This window comes from Alligator mississippiensis, chromosome 12 (genome assembly GCF_030867095.1).
Source record: "Alligator mississippiensis isolate rAllMis1 chromosome 12, rAllMis1, whole genome shotgun sequence".
NCBI lineage: Eukaryota > Metazoa > Chordata > Crocodylia > Alligatoridae > Alligator > Alligator mississippiensis.
The window spans coordinates 28,377,934-28,399,005 of record NC_081835.1 but is presented as its reverse complement, the minus strand read 5'-3'; the positions used below and the strand labels follow the sequence as shown (position 1 = coordinate 28,399,005).

The 21,072-nt window shown below is 47.6% G+C and overlaps 1 long non-coding RNA gene across 2 annotated transcripts; it reads left to right on the top strand.

The window, feature by feature from the left end:
• Positions 1-458: 458 nt before the first annotated feature.
• On the top strand, positions 459-20,483 carry LOC132244505 (uncharacterized). 2 transcript variants are annotated; one of them, XR_009456022.1, is made up of 4 exons: positions 459-542; positions 4,994-5,221; positions 6,812-6,891; positions 18,709-20,483. It is a non-coding gene; the product is annotated as an uncharacterized LOC132244505 (long non-coding RNA). The 2 variants fall into 2 exon arrangements; XR_009456021.1 differs by lacking the exon at positions 6,812-6,891 and having other exon boundaries at positions 462-542.
• Positions 20,484-21,072: the final 589 nt, after the last annotated feature.

The window sequence follows — 21,072 nt, the reverse complement described above, 5'->3', positions numbered from 1 at the left end:
GAATTAAAAATTCTTTCCTGTTGAGTATTTCCCAGACCATCATAACTATGACATCACTCCCATACTACCAGGGATTCATAAATTTCCCAGAAAGACAGTTCCCAAACTGCCAGAAATTACATGGTATACAATCCAAAAATATGGAAATTCAAGAGGAATCAGTTTTTATATTCATTCAGTCAAATTAGGTGGTACCAGGTGCTCCAGAGGACAAAGACAAGAAACAAGTAATGAGCCTTTGCTACTGACTTATAGCTTTACTGAATTCATAGGCTCTTCATCTTAGTGCCTGTTTCCTAAGGAGACACAGCCATCAGGGCTTTGCAAGGAGCTGGTTGGGAGAGAAACTGATGGTACAGACTCAGGATATTTCCATGTGTGGCAGGGCACTGTGGGTGCCTGCCACTTTAAGGGCCTGGAGCTGGCAGCTGCCAGGTGCCTGATGAGGGCAACCATTTTGAAACTGGAGCTGCCTCCATATAAACAGGGCAGTTCTGCTGCTGGAGGTTAGGCAACAGCATTGCTTGGCTGCAGGGCTGAAGGTAAGGGATGAGCTGTAGAAGATGGTCAGGAGGCTTCTGGGCATGACCTAAAACTGTATTCTGCTGGGAGTTGGTGGCCTGGTGGGGCTCTCAGTGGTGCAGGAGCCCCTAGGAAATGCCAGGCCAGTTACCACCCTGGTGAAAGGTGGGTTGGGGTGCCTTAATCCCTATCCCCCACAACTAGGTGGGTTACCCTTTTTGGAGGGTGGACCCCTCAGAGAAAGAGAGTGAGGCCACAGACTCACACCTGTCTTGACTTCCCCTGACTGGTCAATGCTGGGGCCAGGACCAGAAGGGTCGAAGGGCCGGGGGCCCACCGCGAGGAATGCCCAAAAGCTGAGAGCCTGGGGTTCCGACTGGCCTGGAGGTGGGCCAGGGCTAGTGAGCTAAAGGTCCCGGGGGACCATACCTGGAAGGGGAAGCAGTTCAGGGAGCTATGCTGCCCAGGATGAAGGTGGGTTAGGCTGCTTGAATGGAGGGATCATAGAGGGATTCAACATGGGATTATGGGGCCTAGTGTGGGGCCAGTGATTGTGAGAACATCTGGATGCCACCTGTGAGGCTTGGGCTGCAGTGTAGGGGAGGAACAGAGCTGCAGATAGCTCCCCCTGGTATTGGGGCAAGAAATGGGAAGCCTCCTGCTTAATTAACATCTTTTAAATAATTAACAACAAGGCATGGTGGGCAAGAAGGCGGGTGGTTAGCCCAGAAATGGGTGGGCAGACCATAGTGAGATCGGCCCAGAGCAGGCCCCCTGTTACACCATGCTTCTGCTCTACTTCAAAAAGAGAGGACTAAACAGCAGCAGAACAGAATGTAGGCAATTTCAGTTGACAAAATCTTACATGGCAAAATCTGTATCCAAGAAATAGTTTTTTCTCTCTGATCCTTAGGCCCCCTCTTTGCTTTTTGTCTTTTTCTGGCTGCTTCCCATACTCTATTTGTCTGAAATCCCTTTCTGACTGAAGTCACTCACTGTTTCCACAGAGCTAGCTTTCTTCTTAGCTAAGTACAGACAGTCAAAAAGCCTGAGGCAAAATTGATTCAATCGAGGCAGCTTCCTCTTAGCTGCATAGGTTGAACTGATAACTGAACATCAGTTCAGTTGGTTTTCATTTGGGAATGGCAGGGGGAGGCCTGCACTGACCCAGGCCAGTAGGCGGTGGGTGCTAGAGCACACCTCTTAGCCTGCTGCCCATTTCCAGCTCAGCCAAGTGTTCCTGAGCCCCTGTTGCCCCTCACAGGGGTTTAAGGAGTCTTGGAGCTTGTATATGTACCGGGGGTTTATTTCTCCTTAAATTGAAATGATGGGTTCTTAATTGTCAATTAAACTCACCATTTTAATTTGGGGACTTCCATCACTGTGACAGAACAGTGACAGGCCCATCATCTCACAGCCCCCACCCCTCTGCTGCAGACAGGCTCCACTGAAGGAAAAAACAAGACAAAACAAAAATGGTGAGGGACCCAATCTTTTTTTTTTTCTGGCGGAGCCTGCCCACCTCTCCTGCAGCTGGGGTTTGAGCTGCCAGTGGGCCTTGAGCTGCAGGGGCCCTGGTACTTCCCTCCACAGTGGGGGCACCCCCTGGGTGGCACCCACCCACTAACAGTCCACCCAAGAAGTCCCAGGAGGTACCGCTGCTGCAGAGGGAAGCGCTGGCTCCCCTGCAGTTCAAGAGCTGTGTGACCTGGTGGCAGCTCATGTGGACATGCTCCACTGGGGGGGGCGGGGGGGGGAAGAAAAGTGGCGAGGGGCCTGATCTTTTTTTTGTTTGTTTTTTCTCCTGGAGCCTGCCCATGATTCCTGCAGTTGGAGTGAGTTTCCGGTGGGCCAAGCAGCTCCTGAGCTGTGGGGTGCCCAGTGCTTCCCTCCCTGGTGGCAGCACCCCCTGGGGCCACCTGCTCAGGCTGCTAGCTGTGTGGGTGCTTCCCTAGCTTGGAGGCAGCACCCACCAGATCCAACAGTGCACAGGGTGCTGGAAGCCTAGGCATGCTTGGGGGAGCTTGGGCTTGGTAGGCTTCCAGCTTCCTGTGCACCATCCCTGCCACATGGGACTGCCCAGGAGCAGGCTGGCTTGCCACTGGGGCAGTGTGGGAAGGCAGCAGGAGGGTGTCTGGGTGTGCTGGGAGCTAGAGAAGGCAGCAGGGATGGTGCATGGGGCGCTGGAAGCCTGCCAAGCCTGAGCTTCCCTGAGCACGTTCCGGCTTCCAGCACCCTGGGCACCATCCCTGCTGCCTTCTCTGGATAGGGTCCTTGTATACGTGCTGATTATCACTGTAATTTGTTAAGTGGCAAACTAAAATACATGGGATGTGTCTTACTATGCTAAAAAAAAGTCAGTTAAATTGAAACGCTGCCAAAGGTGTATACTGTCATGAAATGTAATCATAATATGCCACCGAATGTGTATACTGTTACACAACTGAATTGTTAAAAAGGGGCAATTAAACCACTAATAATGGCAATTTTGTCACATGTGTGAGGGCCCTTTGTCACGTGTACAGAAGTCCCCCTGCCTGGGTGCTGGCCTACCTTGGGGAGCCTCCCCTCAGGAGGTTTCCCCCAGCCTGGGTTCCTTAGCCCAGGCAGCCCTGGGGGGCTGAGGGGAATTCTCTTCCTCCCCTTCCCAGCTGCTGATTGCTGCCAGCACTGCCCTAGGAGGGAAAAGAAGAAGTCTTCTTGGGCAGGTGCCTGCCCATGCACCCCACTTGGGGCACTGGGGAGTCCCCCAACCCCAGGGAACTGAGGGGAATATTTTTCCTTCCCAAACCCCACAGCTGCTTGCTCTAGCTGCTGTGAGTCTCAGGGATAGTCTAGGACCACTTCAGGGAGTGGAGGGGGATTCTTCCACTCCCTGTAACTAGTTTTCCCTCAGACTCACAGTAGTTGAGGTAAAACTGGCTGTGGAGGAGCAGGAGAATTTCCCTCTGCTCCCTCAAGCTGCCTGAGACTCGCAACAGCGAAGGCACAAACAGCTCTGGGGTTCAGGAGGGGAAGAATTCCCCTCAGCTCCCTGGGGCTGCCCCAGGCAGGGGGACACTGGCTGGGGTGAGGGGAAGTCTCCCAAGGTGAGGGCTTTGCAGTGCCCCCATGCTGGGCTGCAGAGGCAGGCACTGAGCCCAAAGGACTCCTCACTCCCCCCTGTGGCAGACATTGAAGCAATCAGCAGCTGGAAGGGGAGAGGGCTGCTGAGGGTTGAAAAGCCCCCACCTCTGGGGCTTTCCCTCCCCCACATGCCATGTAGACCCTGGCTAGTGGAGGGGGGGAACGGTTCCCCGACCCACCTATCTCTATGGGCTGATGCACGCAGGCAGGAAGCAGACTAAGGAGTGGAGGGGTGAGGCAGCCCCTGCTCCACTGGAGCAGAGAGCATAGCCCAGGGCAGCAAAGCATCCTGGGATGCTGGGGGATTGTGAGTTAACTTGAAACAGGAAGGGATCGGGGATAGAAGTTCCATAAACTGGTTTGACCCAAATCAGTTAAATTAGATACTATATCCAACCAGGTTTATCTTAAACTGGTTTTGGCCATTTTGAAAGCAGTTTAGGTTCACTAAACTACTGTTCTGTTACAGGTTTAAACCAGTTTATGTGTAACTTCTGTCCTTAGGCCTGATTTAAGAGCTGATCTCTACCTGATAAAAGGGGAACCCCATATATTGGTTTGGTTGGACCCAGTGTCCTCTGTGGCCTGTGCCCTTGATGATATCCATCCAGACAAATTAATGTAATATTTTCAGTAGTATCTTTTGACCTAAGAATGATCATATTAGCAGGCTTTCTGCAGATTAGTGTCTAGAGAGCACTTTTTTGTGCAAACACATCTCAAGTGCCTGCTTCTATGTTCCTCAGTGTTACTATATGGGCACTGTGGGTGTAATCTTCCTTATGGGGTTTTGGGTGCAGACTCTTGCATTCAACTCCACCTAGAGAATTTTGTATTAGATCTTCACATCATACCAACCTTGTTGCAATATCATGATTGTCTTCACGCTGCTATAAACATATTCCTATAGCAACTGAGGCAGAACCTCTGAAAACAGGAACCTTGGATTAAATTCCACAAAAAGGCTCCTGGGTGACTTTTTTTTCTCTCTGCATACCTGTGAGCTTCAAGTGGCAATCTCACTTTCTGAGCTTTAGTGGGTACAGCATCTACAAGTCTGCATGTTAGAGGAAAAGTTAGGTACTTGTTTGGTTACATGAGTGGCTGGTGCCTCCTGAATCTGGGCGGGCACCCGCAAAAGCTGCTGATGGTGGTGGCCCTGTCACGGGCGGCGGCACTGGCCCTGCTGACAGCATCAGTGTTGGCCATCGGGGGGGCACGTGCATCCTCGTGCACCCCCTACCAGTCGCCTATGGTTGGTTATATACTTTGGGGATTTATATTGTATAGTGTAAAAAAAAAAAAAATTGTCTGTAACCACCTTCACGCAGTTCTACTTTTCTAGGGCTCTACTCTGCATGACTCCTAAACAGCTAAGGAATGAATTCTCTTCAAAGTCTCTCAGAATTCATGTGCAAGAGACAAAACTTTGGCATTCTGGAGCCCATCTATCTACTGTTAAAGCTCTCCAAACTGCTGTTGCATGTGTAGTCTGCAGTGGGGTAAAAAACAACAGTGGTGCAAAAACACTGAAGGAGTATGAGCCACTTCAGAGATGAGCCAGCTGTGCTGAGTAAGAGTACAAGTCATTAAATAATTGACATTTACATTTTGTCTTGTTGACAGAATGATTCATTGCAAAAGGTTTTAAATCAGATCCTCACTTAATTAAACAATTTATTTGGTACTTTTAATGTATGGAAGGTTAAATGAAAACATGAGCAATAACAAAGTCTGTTTCCCTAGACTTTGTATTTAAAAAATAATCTGAACATGTTTCAGACACAAGTTTCCTGCTCCAGCAGAACAGCCTCACTTCGGTGCAGTGCAGTGACTAGAGTTGGGACTCTGCTGATATTCTCATGCTCCCATTCATTAGTGCACATGGGCTGATTTCTTAGGATTTGTATTTGATTTTTTTATTTTTATTTTTGGAAACAGTAGGAGAAAGAATGTGCCCACTGTGAACACTTGGTTCACACAGGCCTGTGTATTATTTCAGCTGGGCAAGTAGCAGTATGAATTCACAGTAGTTTTTCCAGATGAAAATTAGGTACTTGCAGCTACCTTGCTTAACCAGAGAGCTGGTGCCTTTCTAGAGAGACGCATCATATTGTACCACAGGGTGATATTTATTTAGTTTGGATTTTTACAGGCTATAAGAGTACTCATCCAATACTCTGGGCACCTCTGAAAATGTTTTAAAACCACATAAAATAAACAAGCAGACTTGTCAATTTCCCCATATCAAATCAGATAATATGGTGCAACTATTACCTTGTCTTTGTAAAAGTATGAGCAGCCTTAAAAGATTTATGCTGCAAAAGGAGTTGCTCTGCTAACTGACCTCAGATCATGTGAGGCTGCATCCCTGCACAAATGCAAATCCTGCCTGAATGTTCATACTATGGAAGGATTTCTTTTCTTTTTTCTTTCACCAGCCTTCCGCTAAGGCTTGCGTTCCCTTCTTAGAACTTCTGCTGCTAAATAATTTTTGTATAGCTGTTCAGATATTCCTTAATGGAAACCATCTGGGAAAAATTAGGGTGTATCTTTCTTTTTCTTTTTTTCCTGCTGGTAGGGCAGCTGGGTGCTATTAAGTCCTCTAACAAGCACAGGCCAGATTGTGTCTGATGTATCACTAGGTCAGAGCTCAGGTAGCTTTGAATTAGGATTGCATTTCCTCCAGTTTAGATCATGCTTCCTCCTCACCCCTTCTCTGATTTTTTTTGAGTATGCAAACAGCTAATTATGATGTTGATTGGAATATTTTTACCACCTCTGTGATCCAATAGTATTTAAAAAGCTGCTAAAATACTAATCTCAAATTATTGTCCAGCTTCCCTTTCTTTGAAGATGATTATGAATACCTCCCCTCTTTCAGTTAAACTATCTTTTCATAGAGGGTATAGATAATTATATATTTTAGTTACTTAAAAGAGGAATGCAAGCTGCTCTGGTGATTGTATCAGCTGTTATCAAAGTTGGAGGAATTTTGGCTATGCTTGTATCATTAAAAAAACTATTGCAGGCTTAAACTGTTGCATCATATCAGTTTATATCACTTTCTTTTTAAAGTGATGCAGTTGTTGTATCTGTTGATACTCTTAGCTTACACTCCTGAAGCTCTAAGGCAGTGGTTTTCAAACTTTTTCCTTTGTAGGCCCCTAAAAATTTTCTAATGAAGATGTGGACCCCTTTGGCAATTTCAAATGGAAGCGCAGACCCCTTTGAATTGAAAATGTAGGTATTCACATACTGTTGACTGATAGACATTGGCGACACGTAGTGGGTGCATACAGGGCATATGCACCCCTTAAAAGAAGTGCTACCAGTGGTACCTGCAGGCAGTTGTCACTTGCCACCCTCCCCACCAACACCACCTGTGGTGTCTGCGGGAGGTCACCAATAGCTGCTGGCTGCTGCACTTCCCCCCGCCCCGCCAACACTACTGCAGCCGCCTGCAGGAGCTCCCCACTCAGCCCGACCCTGCCGCTGACACTGCTGTGGCTGCCTGCGGGAGCTCCCTGCTCACCACCGCCATGCCCCCCACCACTGCTGCTGCTGCCTGTGGGCGGTTGCCTTGCCCCCCCCCCCCCCCCAGCCTCCAGGGGCACACATCATTTATGATAATAAACATCTTTTGTGGACCCCTTAGACATAGTCTGTGGGCTCCTAGGGTTCTCTGTACCAGAGTGTGAAAACAGGTTGCCCTTGTGCTGAGCTGAAGGACTTTTTCTCCCTTCCTTCTGTGACTGCCACTGAAGCAATCAACAGCTGGGAAGAGGGAGGTAAGAGACTGCCAGAATCTGAAAAGCCCCCACCACCGGGGCTTTCTGTCTTCTCACATGCTGTATATACCCTGGCTCGGGATGGTCTGGGGGTCTGTTCCCCTGCCCCATGTCCCTATGGGCTGGTGGACACAGGCAGGAAGCAGGGTAAGGAGCAGAGGGGCAAGACAGTCCTTGTTCTACTAGAACAGGCAGCATAGCCCAGCCAGGGCTGCAAAGCATCCTGGGATGCTGGGGGATTGTGAGTTAACTTGAACCAGGAAGGGATCTGGGACAGAAGTTCCATAAACTAGTTTGACCTAAATCAGGTATGTCTGATACTACATCCAGCCAGGTTTATCTTAAACCAGTTTTGGCCATTTTGAAAGCAGTTTATGCACACTGAACTTCTGTTCTGTTACAGGTTTAAAAACTAGTTTCTAATCACTTAAACCAGTTAATGTGTAACTTCTGTTCCTAGCCAAAGAGCCTAAATAGTTTGGTCTGTTCTCTGAATCCCTACAATTTGGGGCCTGGGAAGGGAAAAGGAACACACACAGCTTACCCTTTCTCTCAACCATGGAAAGGGGAAGAAGGGGACTGTACTATTGCTGCCCCAAGGCCAGGGAAAGGGTAGGGTGAAGAACCTTAGAGGAGAAGGAACAGAGATGGGGATGATGGGGGCAGAATGGGTAGATGTACCAAAGGGACAGAGCTTATACAGCCTCAGTCATCCTCAAATAATTAATTGCAGGGAAGGTGGAAGGGGGTGACTTACTAGCTGGAATTTGGAGGTGGAAGCTCTTCTCTCTCAAGGTCATCCAGCAGATGCCAAAATGGCTTCACTTTTATACCTGTGGGAGAGCTGGCAGTGCTAACTGGTATGCACAACAGCAGGGAGAGTATAAAAAAAATCTTAGAGCAATTGAATATTACAATGCAGTCTTTACTTGATACCCTGAAATTATGACATTATGATTTTGACTCATTTAATTTTTTTTTTTAAATGTTCTGGCTTGGCAATGCTGCTATGAGAAACCTGTCAAATGATAGTGAGGAGTAAATACTGGGTGATTGGGTGGTTACTATTATGACATCAAAGAGAGAACTACAGGTACAAGAGTTAGTTACACTGGTACCAGCACAGAAGCTGTCATGCATGGAAGTGCTGAGAAACAGAGTTAATCCAGGTCCTCTGCTATGTGAATGCAGTTAAGCTGCTTCTGGTTGAGGAACTAGCACATGCAATGTTGCTTTGTAAAGACAACCCACCCCCTGCATGGAGCCTGGGAGAACTACAAACAAGAGGTGGAGTTGACAAAAAAATTATAATTAAACTACAGCAGACATTATTTGGATGGACAAGTTTATCCTGGGCCACATTCCAGCAGGAATGCAGATCAGGCAGAGATGCAGCAAAGGATGCAGAAGTGGAAAAAGGCAAGCAGTTTGTCCTTGGTTCTGGAAAGGTGATATGGGTTTTTCCTTTAGCAAGCCTTGATTTCACACTTCAGGGCTGTCTTAAGGAACTTTCCTATACCAGGGCCTTTGGAAGCTTTTGGCCTGCACCAATCCAGATGTGTCCTGGGCCACACAATATACACAGAAGTGAGAACATGGCCAGAACATGCTAGCACAAAGTAGTGAGAAGGGCATGGAGAGATCAGAATTTTTCCAGTGTGGCAGACTTAACAATTCAGCCTGGCTTGAACAAGCTCAGAAAACCTTCATTTTGATTGGTGGAGCCCATCTACCAATTGGATAAGGGCTGGCTGGGGCCAGCCCCACCCCTTACACAGAGGGGAGAGGCAAAGTGCCTTCAGAGCTGACAAGCCTTTTGAGGTGGAGCCTCCAGAGTGAATAAAAGGAGCTGTATGCCCAGCATGCAGCAGATGTGTTGTGGGACAGAGAAGCAGTGGAGGGGCTAAGAAGAGCTGGGGAGAGCTGCCCAGTGGGCAGCAGCTGTAGCCCAGAAGAGCCCTCAACGAGTTGCTCCTAGAGCGGTGATCAGTTTTGGCAACAGCCCCAGCCAGTGCACAGCATGGTGTTATGGGGCCGACCCTGGGAGCTGCAGGAGGCAGCTCAGGTCCCTGGATACTCAGTGCACATAGCGGAGTGTGGTGCCACCAGACTCTGGGGTCTGCACAAGGTGGCTTAGGTCTGTTCCCCTTGGTGTGTGGCTGAGAACCCTGGTGTACATGACAGTGCATGCAGTCATCCAGCCTTAGGAGCTGCATGTGGCATCTTGGGTCTGCTACCCTCGCAGTGTGGCCAGGTACTCGGTGCATGTGGCAGTGCACAGTGTCCCAAGCCCTGGGAGTGGCACCAGGCCATCTTGGTTTGCAACCCCCCCTCCCCAGCATGAACCTGGGCACTAGGGAGGCACCAGCACGGTGAGGCTGAGGTTCTCCAGGGCCTGGGTTTTGAGGTCCACACCAGGTAGCCAATGAAGGGCAAAAGGTGTGGCCTGGGTTCCAGGACCCACACAAGACGGCCCAAGCCCCAATGGAGGACAGAAGGCTGGGCCTTGGAGGACCCCAACAGGGCACCTGCAGCTCCTGGAGCCCCTCCTGGTCTGCTCCCTGGATCTGTGAGTATCCAGGGAACAGGTCCCCACAAGGGAGGAAGCCTCTCTAGAGATCAGTGACTGGCAGGGGTGCATCAGGATCTGAGAAGGTACTGGAACCCTTCCATTATTCCCCCTGGGAGAGGTGCCAGGGTTAGGAACCCTAGGGAATATCCAGTGAATCCAGCCCCATGCATACCTGGAAGGGGATGGGACTTGTGCCTCATATTTTGTAAATAGTTATTTATGTATTGTTATCCTTTAATGTGACCTGGGTTATGTCATCTATTTAAGATTTGCCTGTATTTCCTTCTTGTTGTTCTTGTCTAAACTTACCTGTTGATACCTGTGTTCATTTGCCTTTTGTTATTGCATCTGTCTTGCTTCAAAAATCCATTCGCGTGCTACCTCGGTGTGGGTGCCTGGTGATAGACATAGGGAGACTTTGTGTAACCTCTGGCAGGGGCCTTGATCACCTCAGGGAATACCCCAGAACTCTTCTGCCACAACTTTGGATGTAACTTCAGTGGTGGGGTCTCCCACTGGAGGTCCCTCAAGGTTGGACGTTCTTCCTGATGGATATTTGCGGGGCTCCACCTCCCCTTCCATACACCAACCTATGACAGGCTGCCTGATGTCACTGCGGCTTGTGCTCTGGTCTTGATGGTCTTTGCACATTCTCAGGTACCAGGTTGTTTTTTTGCTTTATGGGCTTTTGGGTCCATCGGGTGTTCGCTTCTCCTGCAGGTTCTTCCCTCTGGTTTGGTGCTGGTTACCGATTGCTTCCCGTGAGTGGCCTTTGGGGCTCATTATGTCTGTGGGCAGCCGCTGCTGTCTCGATCATTCCTCCCTGTTTGGGATTTTCTTCTGCTTGCCAGTGCTGCCTGCTGCCAGTGTGGAGAGCCCCTGCAGTGTCTGCTGCCTCACCTTCTCTCTGCGTCTCCCAGCTAGTGCCAGCTTTTAACTCAGTTGGCTGGCATATGTCCCTGCCATCACCCACAGGCTTCAGCTGGATATGAGCGTGGCTAATGAACTGTGTGGGCTTTTCCCCTCAGCATTGTTCTTTCGGCGTCTAGTAACCTAAAGCAGGTAGGTATTTTTTGATTTCGGGGTCTCTCTGGATTTGTGTTGCCCCCATGCTTGTACTCCGAGGACAGTTATACTTACCTGTTGCTGGCAGCTGCTTACCTGCATAGGGACCCAAGCCCTCTTGTGGTGGTGGTTCCTTGGGTCTGTGATTATAGAGCATAATAGTATTTGGGTGATCTGGATATTGTATATATTTACCAATGCTTTCTTATAACTCCGTAAATATTGTTGCCTGTATATTAATAGACCTGTAAATAGTTAAGCTATCCTGGTCTGACTCTCTATAGAGGATTGGAGCTAGCTTCTAGCTAGCTAACTATGGTAATGAGAGTACTGGGATCAGCCTAAATTAGCTGCCAAAGCATTTACTTAGGCTTTCAGGTGGGTATTGCACATTCTGCTGCTGCTTCATTGCTGCTGTTACCTTAGCTAGCTAGTTTAAAGCTAGCATAGGTGTGTCTACAAGAGTTGTAATCACACCATTGAATTGCTGTGTAGATTTACCCTTTGTCATTTATATATAAGCTCCTTTCATACCTTTCTAAGGTCAGAAAGGACCTGGCAGATCATTGGGTCTGACCACCTGCTCTGGGCAGGAAAGAGCACTGGGGCTAAGTGACCCCAGCCAGATGCCCATCCAATCTCTTCTTCAACATCTCCAAGGTAGGGAAAAACACCACCTCCCTTGGAAGCCCATTCCATATTTTGGCAACCCTCACCATAAAGAATTTCTTCCTTATGTCCAATCTAAATCTATTCTTCTTCAGTTTGTGGCCATTATCTCTGGTAACCCCAAGGAGCACCCTGGTAAACAGACTGCCTGCTATTCCCTGTGGGCCCCCCCCCCCCCGATAAGTTTTTAGACAGCCACGAGATTTGCCTCTCAGCCTTCTCTTGCAGAGGCTGAAGAGATTCAGGTCCATCAGTCTGTCTTCATAAGGTCTTACCTGCAGGCCCTCAACCATATGAGTAGCCCTCCTCTGGACCCTCTCAAGGTTATCCACATCCCTCTTGAACTACAGCACCCAAAACTGGATTCATAGATTTCATAGACATTAGGGCTGGAAGGGACCTTGGAAGATCATCAAGTCCAGCCCCCTGCCCAAAATGCAGGAAGTCAGCTGGGGTCATGGGATCCCAGCAAGATAAGCATCCAGTTTCATCTTGAAGATGTTCAATGTAGGCGCTTGAACCATCTCTGGTGGCAGGCTGTTCCAGACCTTGGGGGCTCGGACAGTAAAGAAATTCTTCCTTATGTCCAGCCTGAAACGGTCTTGTAGTAGTTTGTGACCATTTGACCTAGTCGTCATCCCTAGGGGCGCTCTGGTGAACAAACTTTCCCCCAGATACTGGTGGTCACCCCTGATAAACTTGTAGGTGGCCATCAGATCACCCCTGAGCCTGCGCTTTTCCAGGCTAAAGAGCCCCAGGGCTCTCAGCCTGTCATCGTAGGGTCTGCTTCCCTGACCTCTGATCATGCGCGTGGCTCTTCTCTGGACTCTCTCAAGCTTCTCCACATCCTTTTTGAATTGTGGAGCCCAAAACTGGACGCAGTACTCCAGCTGCGGCCTCACTAAGGCTGAGTACAAGGGGAGAATGACATCCCGGGGCTTGCTTGAGAAGCATCTATGGATGCAAGCCAGCGTTTTGGTCGCTTTACTAGCTGCAGCATCGCACTGCAGGCTCATGTTCATCTTGTGGTCAATGATGACCCCCAAATCTCTTTCTTGCATGGTGCTAGTCAACACAGCACTGCCGAGCCTATAAGGATGCTGCGGGTTTTTCTTCCCAAGGTGGAGAACCTTGCATTTATTGGCGTTGAACACCATCAGATTCTTGTCCGCCCACTTGCTGAGCCTGTCCAGGTCAGCCTGGATCACCCGCCTGTCTTCTGGTGTGGATGCTTTGCCCCAAAGTTTGGTGTCATCGGCGAACTTGGCCAGTCCGCTTCTGACTCCAGTGTCCACATCATTAATGAAGATGTTGAACAGTATGGGTCCAAGGACAGAGCCTTGGGGGACCCCACTGGTCACAGGACACCATGATGAGTGACTTCCATCAATTACTACCCTCTGGGTCCGACCCCGGAGCCAATTTTCCAGCCAGTGGATCGTGGAGGACCCAAGGCGACAATTGGCCAGTTTCTCCAAGAGGTGATCAAAAAAGCCTTCGATCTGGTTTCCCATGAAGTCAAGATATATGACATCAATCTCCTCTCCCTTGTCCAGGTGATAGGTCACTTGGTCATAGAAGGAAATAAGATTGGTCAAGCAAGACCTACCCGCGACAAACCCATGCTGGCTATCCCTTAAGATGTTAGCGTCAGCCAGTCCATTAAGGATGGCCTCTTTTAATAAACTTTTCTAAGACCTTCCCTGGGATAGAAGTCAGGCTGATGGGCCTATAGTTAGCCGGATCCACTTTCCTCCCTTTCTTGAAGATAGGCACCACATTGGCCTTCTTCCAGTCTTCGGGCACTACACCAGAGCGCCAAGAGTTTTCAAAGATCCGTGCTAGAGGCTGGGCTATGATGCTCGCCAGCTCCTTGAGTACCCTGGGGTGTAGATTGTCAGGGCCGGCTGACGTGAAGGTATCCAGCTTCTCAAGATGTTCCTTCATGAGGTCAGCATTAATGGAGGGCAGGGGATCACCCTCACCCGGACTTCCCTGTCCCGTAGCGGGCATGGGCGTCCCATGGGACTGATGAAAGACCGACGCAAAGTACCTATTTAATAGGTTGGCTTTTTCCTGGGTGCCAGTTGTCATATGTCCCATCTGGTTCAGCAGGGGTCCAGTGTTTCCCCTGCTTTTCCTCCGGCTCCCCACATATCTGAGAAAGGACTTCTTATTGTCCTTGATGCTCAAAGCTAGCTGGAGTTCAGTTGCAGCCTTGGCTTTCCTGGTATGCTCCCTACAGGACTGGACCAGTGCAGAATAATCCTCCTTGGAGGTGACCCCCATCCTCCATCTGAGGCCTTACCAATGTCACATAGAGGGGAATTATCACTTCCCTAGACCTGCTCATGATGCACCTGCTGATGCAAGAAAGTGTGCAGTTAGCCTTGCTTATTACCTTGTCACACTAGCTGCTCATGTTCATTTTTGTGTCAACCAGGACTCGGAGATCTCTTTCCACTGTTGTGGTGCTCAGAATGGTACCCCCCAACCTATAGGTGTGTTGGAGATTCTTTCTCCCCAGGTGCAGTACCTTGCACTTATGCTTGTGAAATTGCATCCTCTTGTGATTCCCCAGTCTGTCCAAATCTGCCTGAATTCGCCCCCTGCCCTCCAATGTGTTTAACTGTACCCCATAGTTTAGTGTCGTCTGTGAATATGGACAAGGTGCTTTCAATACCTTCATCCAAATCACTGATGAAGATATTAAACAATACTGGTCCTAGGACAGAGCCCTGGGGAACACCACTCCCACTTCCCTCCAGGAAGAAACCGACCCATCCACCACCACTTCCTGGGCGCGTCCCATGAGCCAGCTTTTCATCCACCTTACTGTTGGAAAAAATACACCTCGCAGCGTTTGCTCATATGAATTGGGTGTGACACTGTGTCAAAAGCCTTTTTAAAATCCAGGTAAATAATATCTACTTCCGCTCCTGCATCTAAGCACTTTGTAAAAAGAGACCAGGTTACTCAGGCAGGATCTGCATGCTATAAACCCATGCTGGTTGCCCCTTACCATAGTGTGACTTGCTGGCCCCCTGCAAATGTGATCCTTTATGATTTTTTCCTAAGGTATTGCTGACCCTTTCATTTGAGGATATCAAAGTACTTCATAAATATCAGTGATGTAGGGTACACAGTGCTCCCATGAAACAGTTTTTACACGTAATGGTAAAACTGAGGAATGTTTAGGGTCTAAGGTCCTGCTGGAAACCTGTGAATGAGCTGGGAAATTAACCAGATCTGATGATTGGTCTTCAGTGTCAATTGCATGGCAATTCCCCCTTCCCTTTCCTCAATCCTTATGGCTGTACATGCAGTCCTAACCAAGGCCCGCAGTACAATCTTGTGTTTTGTACTCCCACACAGTTGATATTCTCCATGTTCCCTTCTAAAGCAGAGTGTTTACCTGGCTGTCTTCATAGTATCCATTCTTTTACAGAACTTTATTGTGCTCTCAGGGGTTAGTTGTATACATGAGCATTTTTAAACAGTTTCATTATGTTCAGAACTGGGATTGAGATGCAGCAAATTACGAGTGTTAAGCATTTGCTTAGACATCTGAGGGCATTAGTGCCATGCTGTCATTCCCAAATTGAGCACCATGCTTGACGGAACAGGGGTTAGTCTTTGTCTAAGGCATTGGTCACCAACTGGTAGATTGTAATTGACTGGTCAATCACAGAGCCTCTGACAGTCAATCTCAGTCTGGGGGTGCTGAGTGCACATCTGTTCAGCCCTCCCAGACTGAGATCAACTGTTAGAGGCTCTGCAATTGGGAGCAGTGGGACAACAGCAGGCTGCATGTGACTGGGCTGAGCTGTGCCCCTTACTGCCTGGTGCCAGGCCAGATGAATGGAATGATCCCCCTCCGTGCCTTGTCATGCCCCCTGCCACCGGGTAAGTGGGGCCCTGGCTGGTTGGGGTAGGGTCAGAGCCAGGACAGCTTGTCCAAATGTGTGGGATGGGGAGCTCCTGCCATTGCACATGTCCTGGCAGAGGTGCAGGGGGCATGTGCCCCATCTGCCATGCTCACCCTGAGCCTGCTGTGGGCTGCAGGCAGCAGTGGAATCCCAGTGCCCCACTGTGAGGGGTGGGGGGCAGGGCAGGGGCATAGTGGGGCAGGTAGGGGAGAGATCCTGGGTTGCCCTTTATTTGAAAAAGTGATCTTCACCTAAAAAACAGTTTGGAGACCACTGGTCTAAGTGCTAATGTGGTATAAATAACAGGAGATTTAACACGTGTTGACAAAGGCTGTTTGGCCTTATCTTGTGTCACATACTGAATACATCCCTCAGCTCATAATTTTTTGTCCTCTTTCCACTCAGGACGTTCCCACCCTTCCCAGTGCTACTGCTGTGCATGAAGAATACACTTTGTTACACAACTAGTTGCTCTGACAGTACATTCCCATTGGCTCTTAAACACTGACAAAGGAAAAATCTATCTACGAGAGCTGAAGAGTCTAGCTGGAATGACAGCTCTGAGTTGCCAATTCTATTTTCTTCCAACACAGAAATGCGTAGTTTCCCCATAATAAAGAATCTTCTTAACATCAGTAGTACAATTCCAGGGGTGTGTGGTTATGAGATCATGTCCCTAGAGAAGGTGAAGCACCAGGCTATGCCCCATGTCTCATAAATACAACAGATGTGTGATTATTATTTCATGATAGCCAAGAATTCCTGCAGTCATCTTTTTCAGTCAATTCTTTAGGCAAACATTAGGTGAGGTTCATGTTGTGTTAAAAAAACAGAGCAAATGTATATGTTTTGAAGTCCTGATAAGTGACACTATGAATTGTCCATATTCTGGTGCTGCATATGCTCTTAAAGGAAGTTGCTATGGTTGTTCCTGAACCCAAATGATGTGTGTGATCCAGGGATTTGGATAATTTCCTGTTTGGTCCTTGGTTATTACTGTTTTAACCACTTATGTCACTAAATACGATCTGAAGTGATTGAATAAGAATACCCCTATTATCAACCACACTCATTGTTTTTATTTTGAGATGATACACTCAGTGGTGACATGTAGGGGGTTCACAGGGGTGCACATACACCCCCTGAGAGTGCTGGTGCACCCCCTGACAGCCAGCATTCCTGGACACTGGGGGCAGGCTAGAGTGCTGGTGCCCCTTCTGAAAGCACTGGCCAGGGAGTGGGGGCACCAGGAGAAGTCATCCCCCCACCCCCAGTCAGCAGGAGTGGCTGTGAGGGACCCACCCCCCTGGTCGATGACTGTCCACTGGTGGGGAGAGGGGCAAGTGCCCCCCCGCAAACTCAGGAGGGACCAGTTGCCCATGGATACACTTATAGTTTATTCATGAATATTTTTCTGCAACTACTTGCAATTGGAGGCTGGGCAGGTTGCAGCTGCAGCAGGAGTGGAAGCATGGAGGGAAATGACTCACCTCCCAGGGGCTAGTCATAGATTTTTCAACCCAGCAAACAGCAGGAAAAATGACCTTAGAGTTATAGCATTGTGTTCTGAGAGCACATAGCAGAAAAACAAAATGTCACCTTGAATGGTTGCTGTAGGTTTGATTTAATTTTTTAATAATTTGCAGGCTGTATAATAGGTGTTAATACTGATTATGCCATTATAGAAGGTCAAGCGTACTAAATACCTTCAAAGGATCTAAAGGATATTATTGCTCCTTTCTTTTCAGGGAGGAAGAGCTCACTGTGAAGAGCTGAGTGAAACATAAAAGAAACTAATAGCCTCATATGCTTATTATAGATATAATGATTGGAACTGTATCACCTGTAAATGTATTCAAAGATGGTCACTAAGAACATTGTTCCTTTGACTAGGGCATACCAGAATCTTCTATTCCTATACTTATTTGCTGCAGCAGCCTTTCTTATGGTGAAAGCCAGGCTTAAAGAACTGCTGCTGCTACTGTTTCAACCACATGCAGGAAAAGTCCTATATTATATTAGGGCATGTCTACACTGCAAACAGAAGTAGTGTAGACATACTGGAGGGAGGTAAACAAGCTGATCCAGGCACTGGTAGCAGTGTAACTGTGCTGGCATGGGGCTTTGTTCTGGCTAATGTATGCACAGAGTAGAGACACTTGCTTAAATCTAACTTGGGTACCTTTACACTATGTTGCAGTCTACAGAATTAGACCTACCCTTGTAGTATTAGAATGAGCTAGAAAAACGTGGATCATCCTCCTGAGATGCCCTAAAATCCTCAAGGGGAAACAAGGTAACAAAAAAAAAAAAAAAAGATAAATCTATTTTCAGTCTTAGAGCTGAGATTTAGGAAGATGGGGCCTGGGAGATTGAATACAGGTCATTATGCTCCCTATTGTGGACTCCACATCTCACTCAGGAAGCCCCACCTTCCTTTCTGACTGTAATAATTCTGTGGCTTCTCTCCATTTTCATAAGAGCACACAGAAAAATCCCAGACTCCTGCACACAATTCACAAAACAATATAAAAGTTTTGTCCAGATCTCTCCATGCCTAAAACCAGGCTATGCAGGTGCCAAGTTTCAGCCCAAAGAGAATTTTTACACCTGCTGAAATAGGGTTTTATTATGGAAGTGGTGACATAACTTTATAGCAATGCAAATACACTACTGGAACACAACTGTGTTATAGTACTTTTATGAGGTGTGTATATATGATGTGATAGCCACAGTGCAAGCTGGGCCTACAGTAAACCACTGGTAAGTTTCCAGAGGGACAGCCAGGTCACCAAAAAATGTGCATAATGGCAGAAGAAATATCTTGTGATCTGCTATTCCTGAAGAGAGCAGGCTACATACTGGAATAGAGGAATAGAATCTGTCATGTGAGGGGGAGTGGGAGACCTGCACCCATATTGTGGGTTATAATCTAACATCCCTGTCCAGCCTTTATTATTGTATCCTTAGAATTGCCTTTTAATCCTCTCTAAGCGGTAAGGAGGACTATTATGACTCTGTGATTGCTCCACAGAACCTGTGACTTGCATTTGGTGTTGATGATGGCCTTCCAGAGAAGACAACATGCATCTGAGAACAGGATTAGACCCAGTAAATGTATCTGATTCTGCCAAATGGTTTCTGTCTTCAGCAGTGAAATTTCAAGAGAGCTGAACCATTGCATAGATACTTCTGTCACCTAGCACTCTACTCTTAGAAAAATTCAAAAGCTACAGAACTTATTCAGAATGTTTTTTTTCAAAGTGAGCATCAGTCTATCTCATAACAAGGTCAGACTTTTTATTACTCAAAGAACAAATTTTTAAAGACACCCAATTTGACATGAAAGAGAATTGGTTCTTTACACAGCCTGCACTAGTACTTCAAAGTCCAAAAAAAGATTAGTGTTCCTGATGCTATGAATCATTTAAAAATATTCCTGAACTTATTTATTCACCTTTAGAGGAACTTGTCTAAACAATCAGATAGCTTCAGGAGGTCTCCTGGGACCCAGAGGTTTTTAAATACATTAAGAACCTGAAAACATGTAGGGGGTACACGTGAATGCACATGCACCCGCTGAGATTGGCTGCCACCACCACTGCCAGCAGTGTCTGGGGGCGGTCACTGCTTGCCACCCCCTCCCCCTGCTGACGCTGCCAACCGTGTCTGTGGGCAGTCGCCAATCGCCACTTGGTGCTTACCACCCCACCACCAACACTGCTGCGGCCGACTGCAGTCAATCCCCTCTTGCCACCGCTATGCCCCCACCACTGACACTGCTGCCACTGCCTGTGGGCAGTCACTGTGCCCCCTCAGCCTCAGGAGGCACAAGGCGTTCATGCTGAAAACTGTAGTTTTGTTGTGAATTATGGGTCCTTGCTATTGGGGGAAAAAAATCATTAAGTGTTTTTTGCATACAGAGAGTGATATTCAAAGAGTCTGGTGGCTTGGAAGGATTTTTGAGGTAGATAGGGCCATAAGTTGCAAGTAGTTGGCATTGGGCTTTTTAATTTGTAAATCAGAAGGCATAAAGCTGAAATAATATAATCAAAAAACAAAAAATAGAAGCAAAAAAAGAAAAAAAGCTCTAATGTTTTCCTGGCTGCATTAGGATCGTGAAATACCATGCAAACAGATACTTTTCTTAAAAGTATATTGATATTTCCATCTACTGACACACTAGTGATATGTGACTATTTCTCTTTCCAGTTGCTTGGTGTTCTGAATGAATCGATCCCAAAGTATTGAACAAGTGTCACTAACATTAACTTTGAGCAAAAAAACCCACCTTCTACAGCATGTATAGGCCACTTTTCTCCATTCTAATTACTGTTCACCACACTGAATACTGATTCCACTGGATTGTTTATTCTTGGTAAACACAGAGCTAATGCTACTCAATGAAGCAATATACTTGGAACTGTTTTATAATTATGCAAAAAAATTATTGATGAAATAAATAACCAAAAATAAATTTTGCAAATGTCTTACAAAAAAGAAATGTCTTAGGGAAAATGCAAGAAAGAGCCATTTAGATGATCATAGCATGGCTAAAACAGTGATGGTAAAAGACCAGCTTTGCAACTTCCATGCCCAACTCAGCAACAGGGCATGTACAATGAGTTTTTAATACTGTTCGTAATGACTGCTCTAATAGTTTTACTTAGTTTTGGTATGCCTGGTATAAAAATGTATAAAGTCTGTTTAGTAGTTGTATTTTTGATGGTGAAGGACAGTTTACCATACAAGTAAAATTTATTATTTTCCAATTACTTATTGTTTATTGCAATGACTGGTATAAAATTGCCTGAGTAAATTCGGAAATGATTATTTGCTTTTTTTTCTTATTTTCTTGTGGGAAATTTGCTAAGTGAATGTGCAGCCATTGTGGAAAGGCTACGGCAAATATTTTGGTAAGTCCTTTTAAAGCAGGGGTGGCCAATTATTTGGGCCTGGAGACCATATAGAGAATTTTGATGAGTTGTTGTGGGCTGGTTCAGCACCCCTCCCCCACAATCCCCCTACCACAACAACTCACCAAAACTCCCTATGTCAAGGGTTGGCAACCCCTGACATGCATGCCAAGTGTGGCACGCCACGGACAGCCCTGTCTGGGAAGCTGCTGCCAGCGATGGAGCCGGGGCTGCTCTGAGCAGGGCTTGCAGCGTCCCAGCTGCTTGCTGGGAGCAGCCCGGGATCCAGCTGGCAGCAGCTCCCCAGAGCCAGGGCGGCTGCAGCTGGGAGGCTCCAAGCAGCTGCGCCGGGCTCCAGCACCAGCTCCACATGGGCGCGAGCAGGCGTGCCTTGGAGCGGGCGGTGTGGGGGGACCTGAGGCAGCACAGCCCCAGTCTCTCCCCCACTCCCAGCACAGAGGTGATGAGTCTCGTGGAGCTGT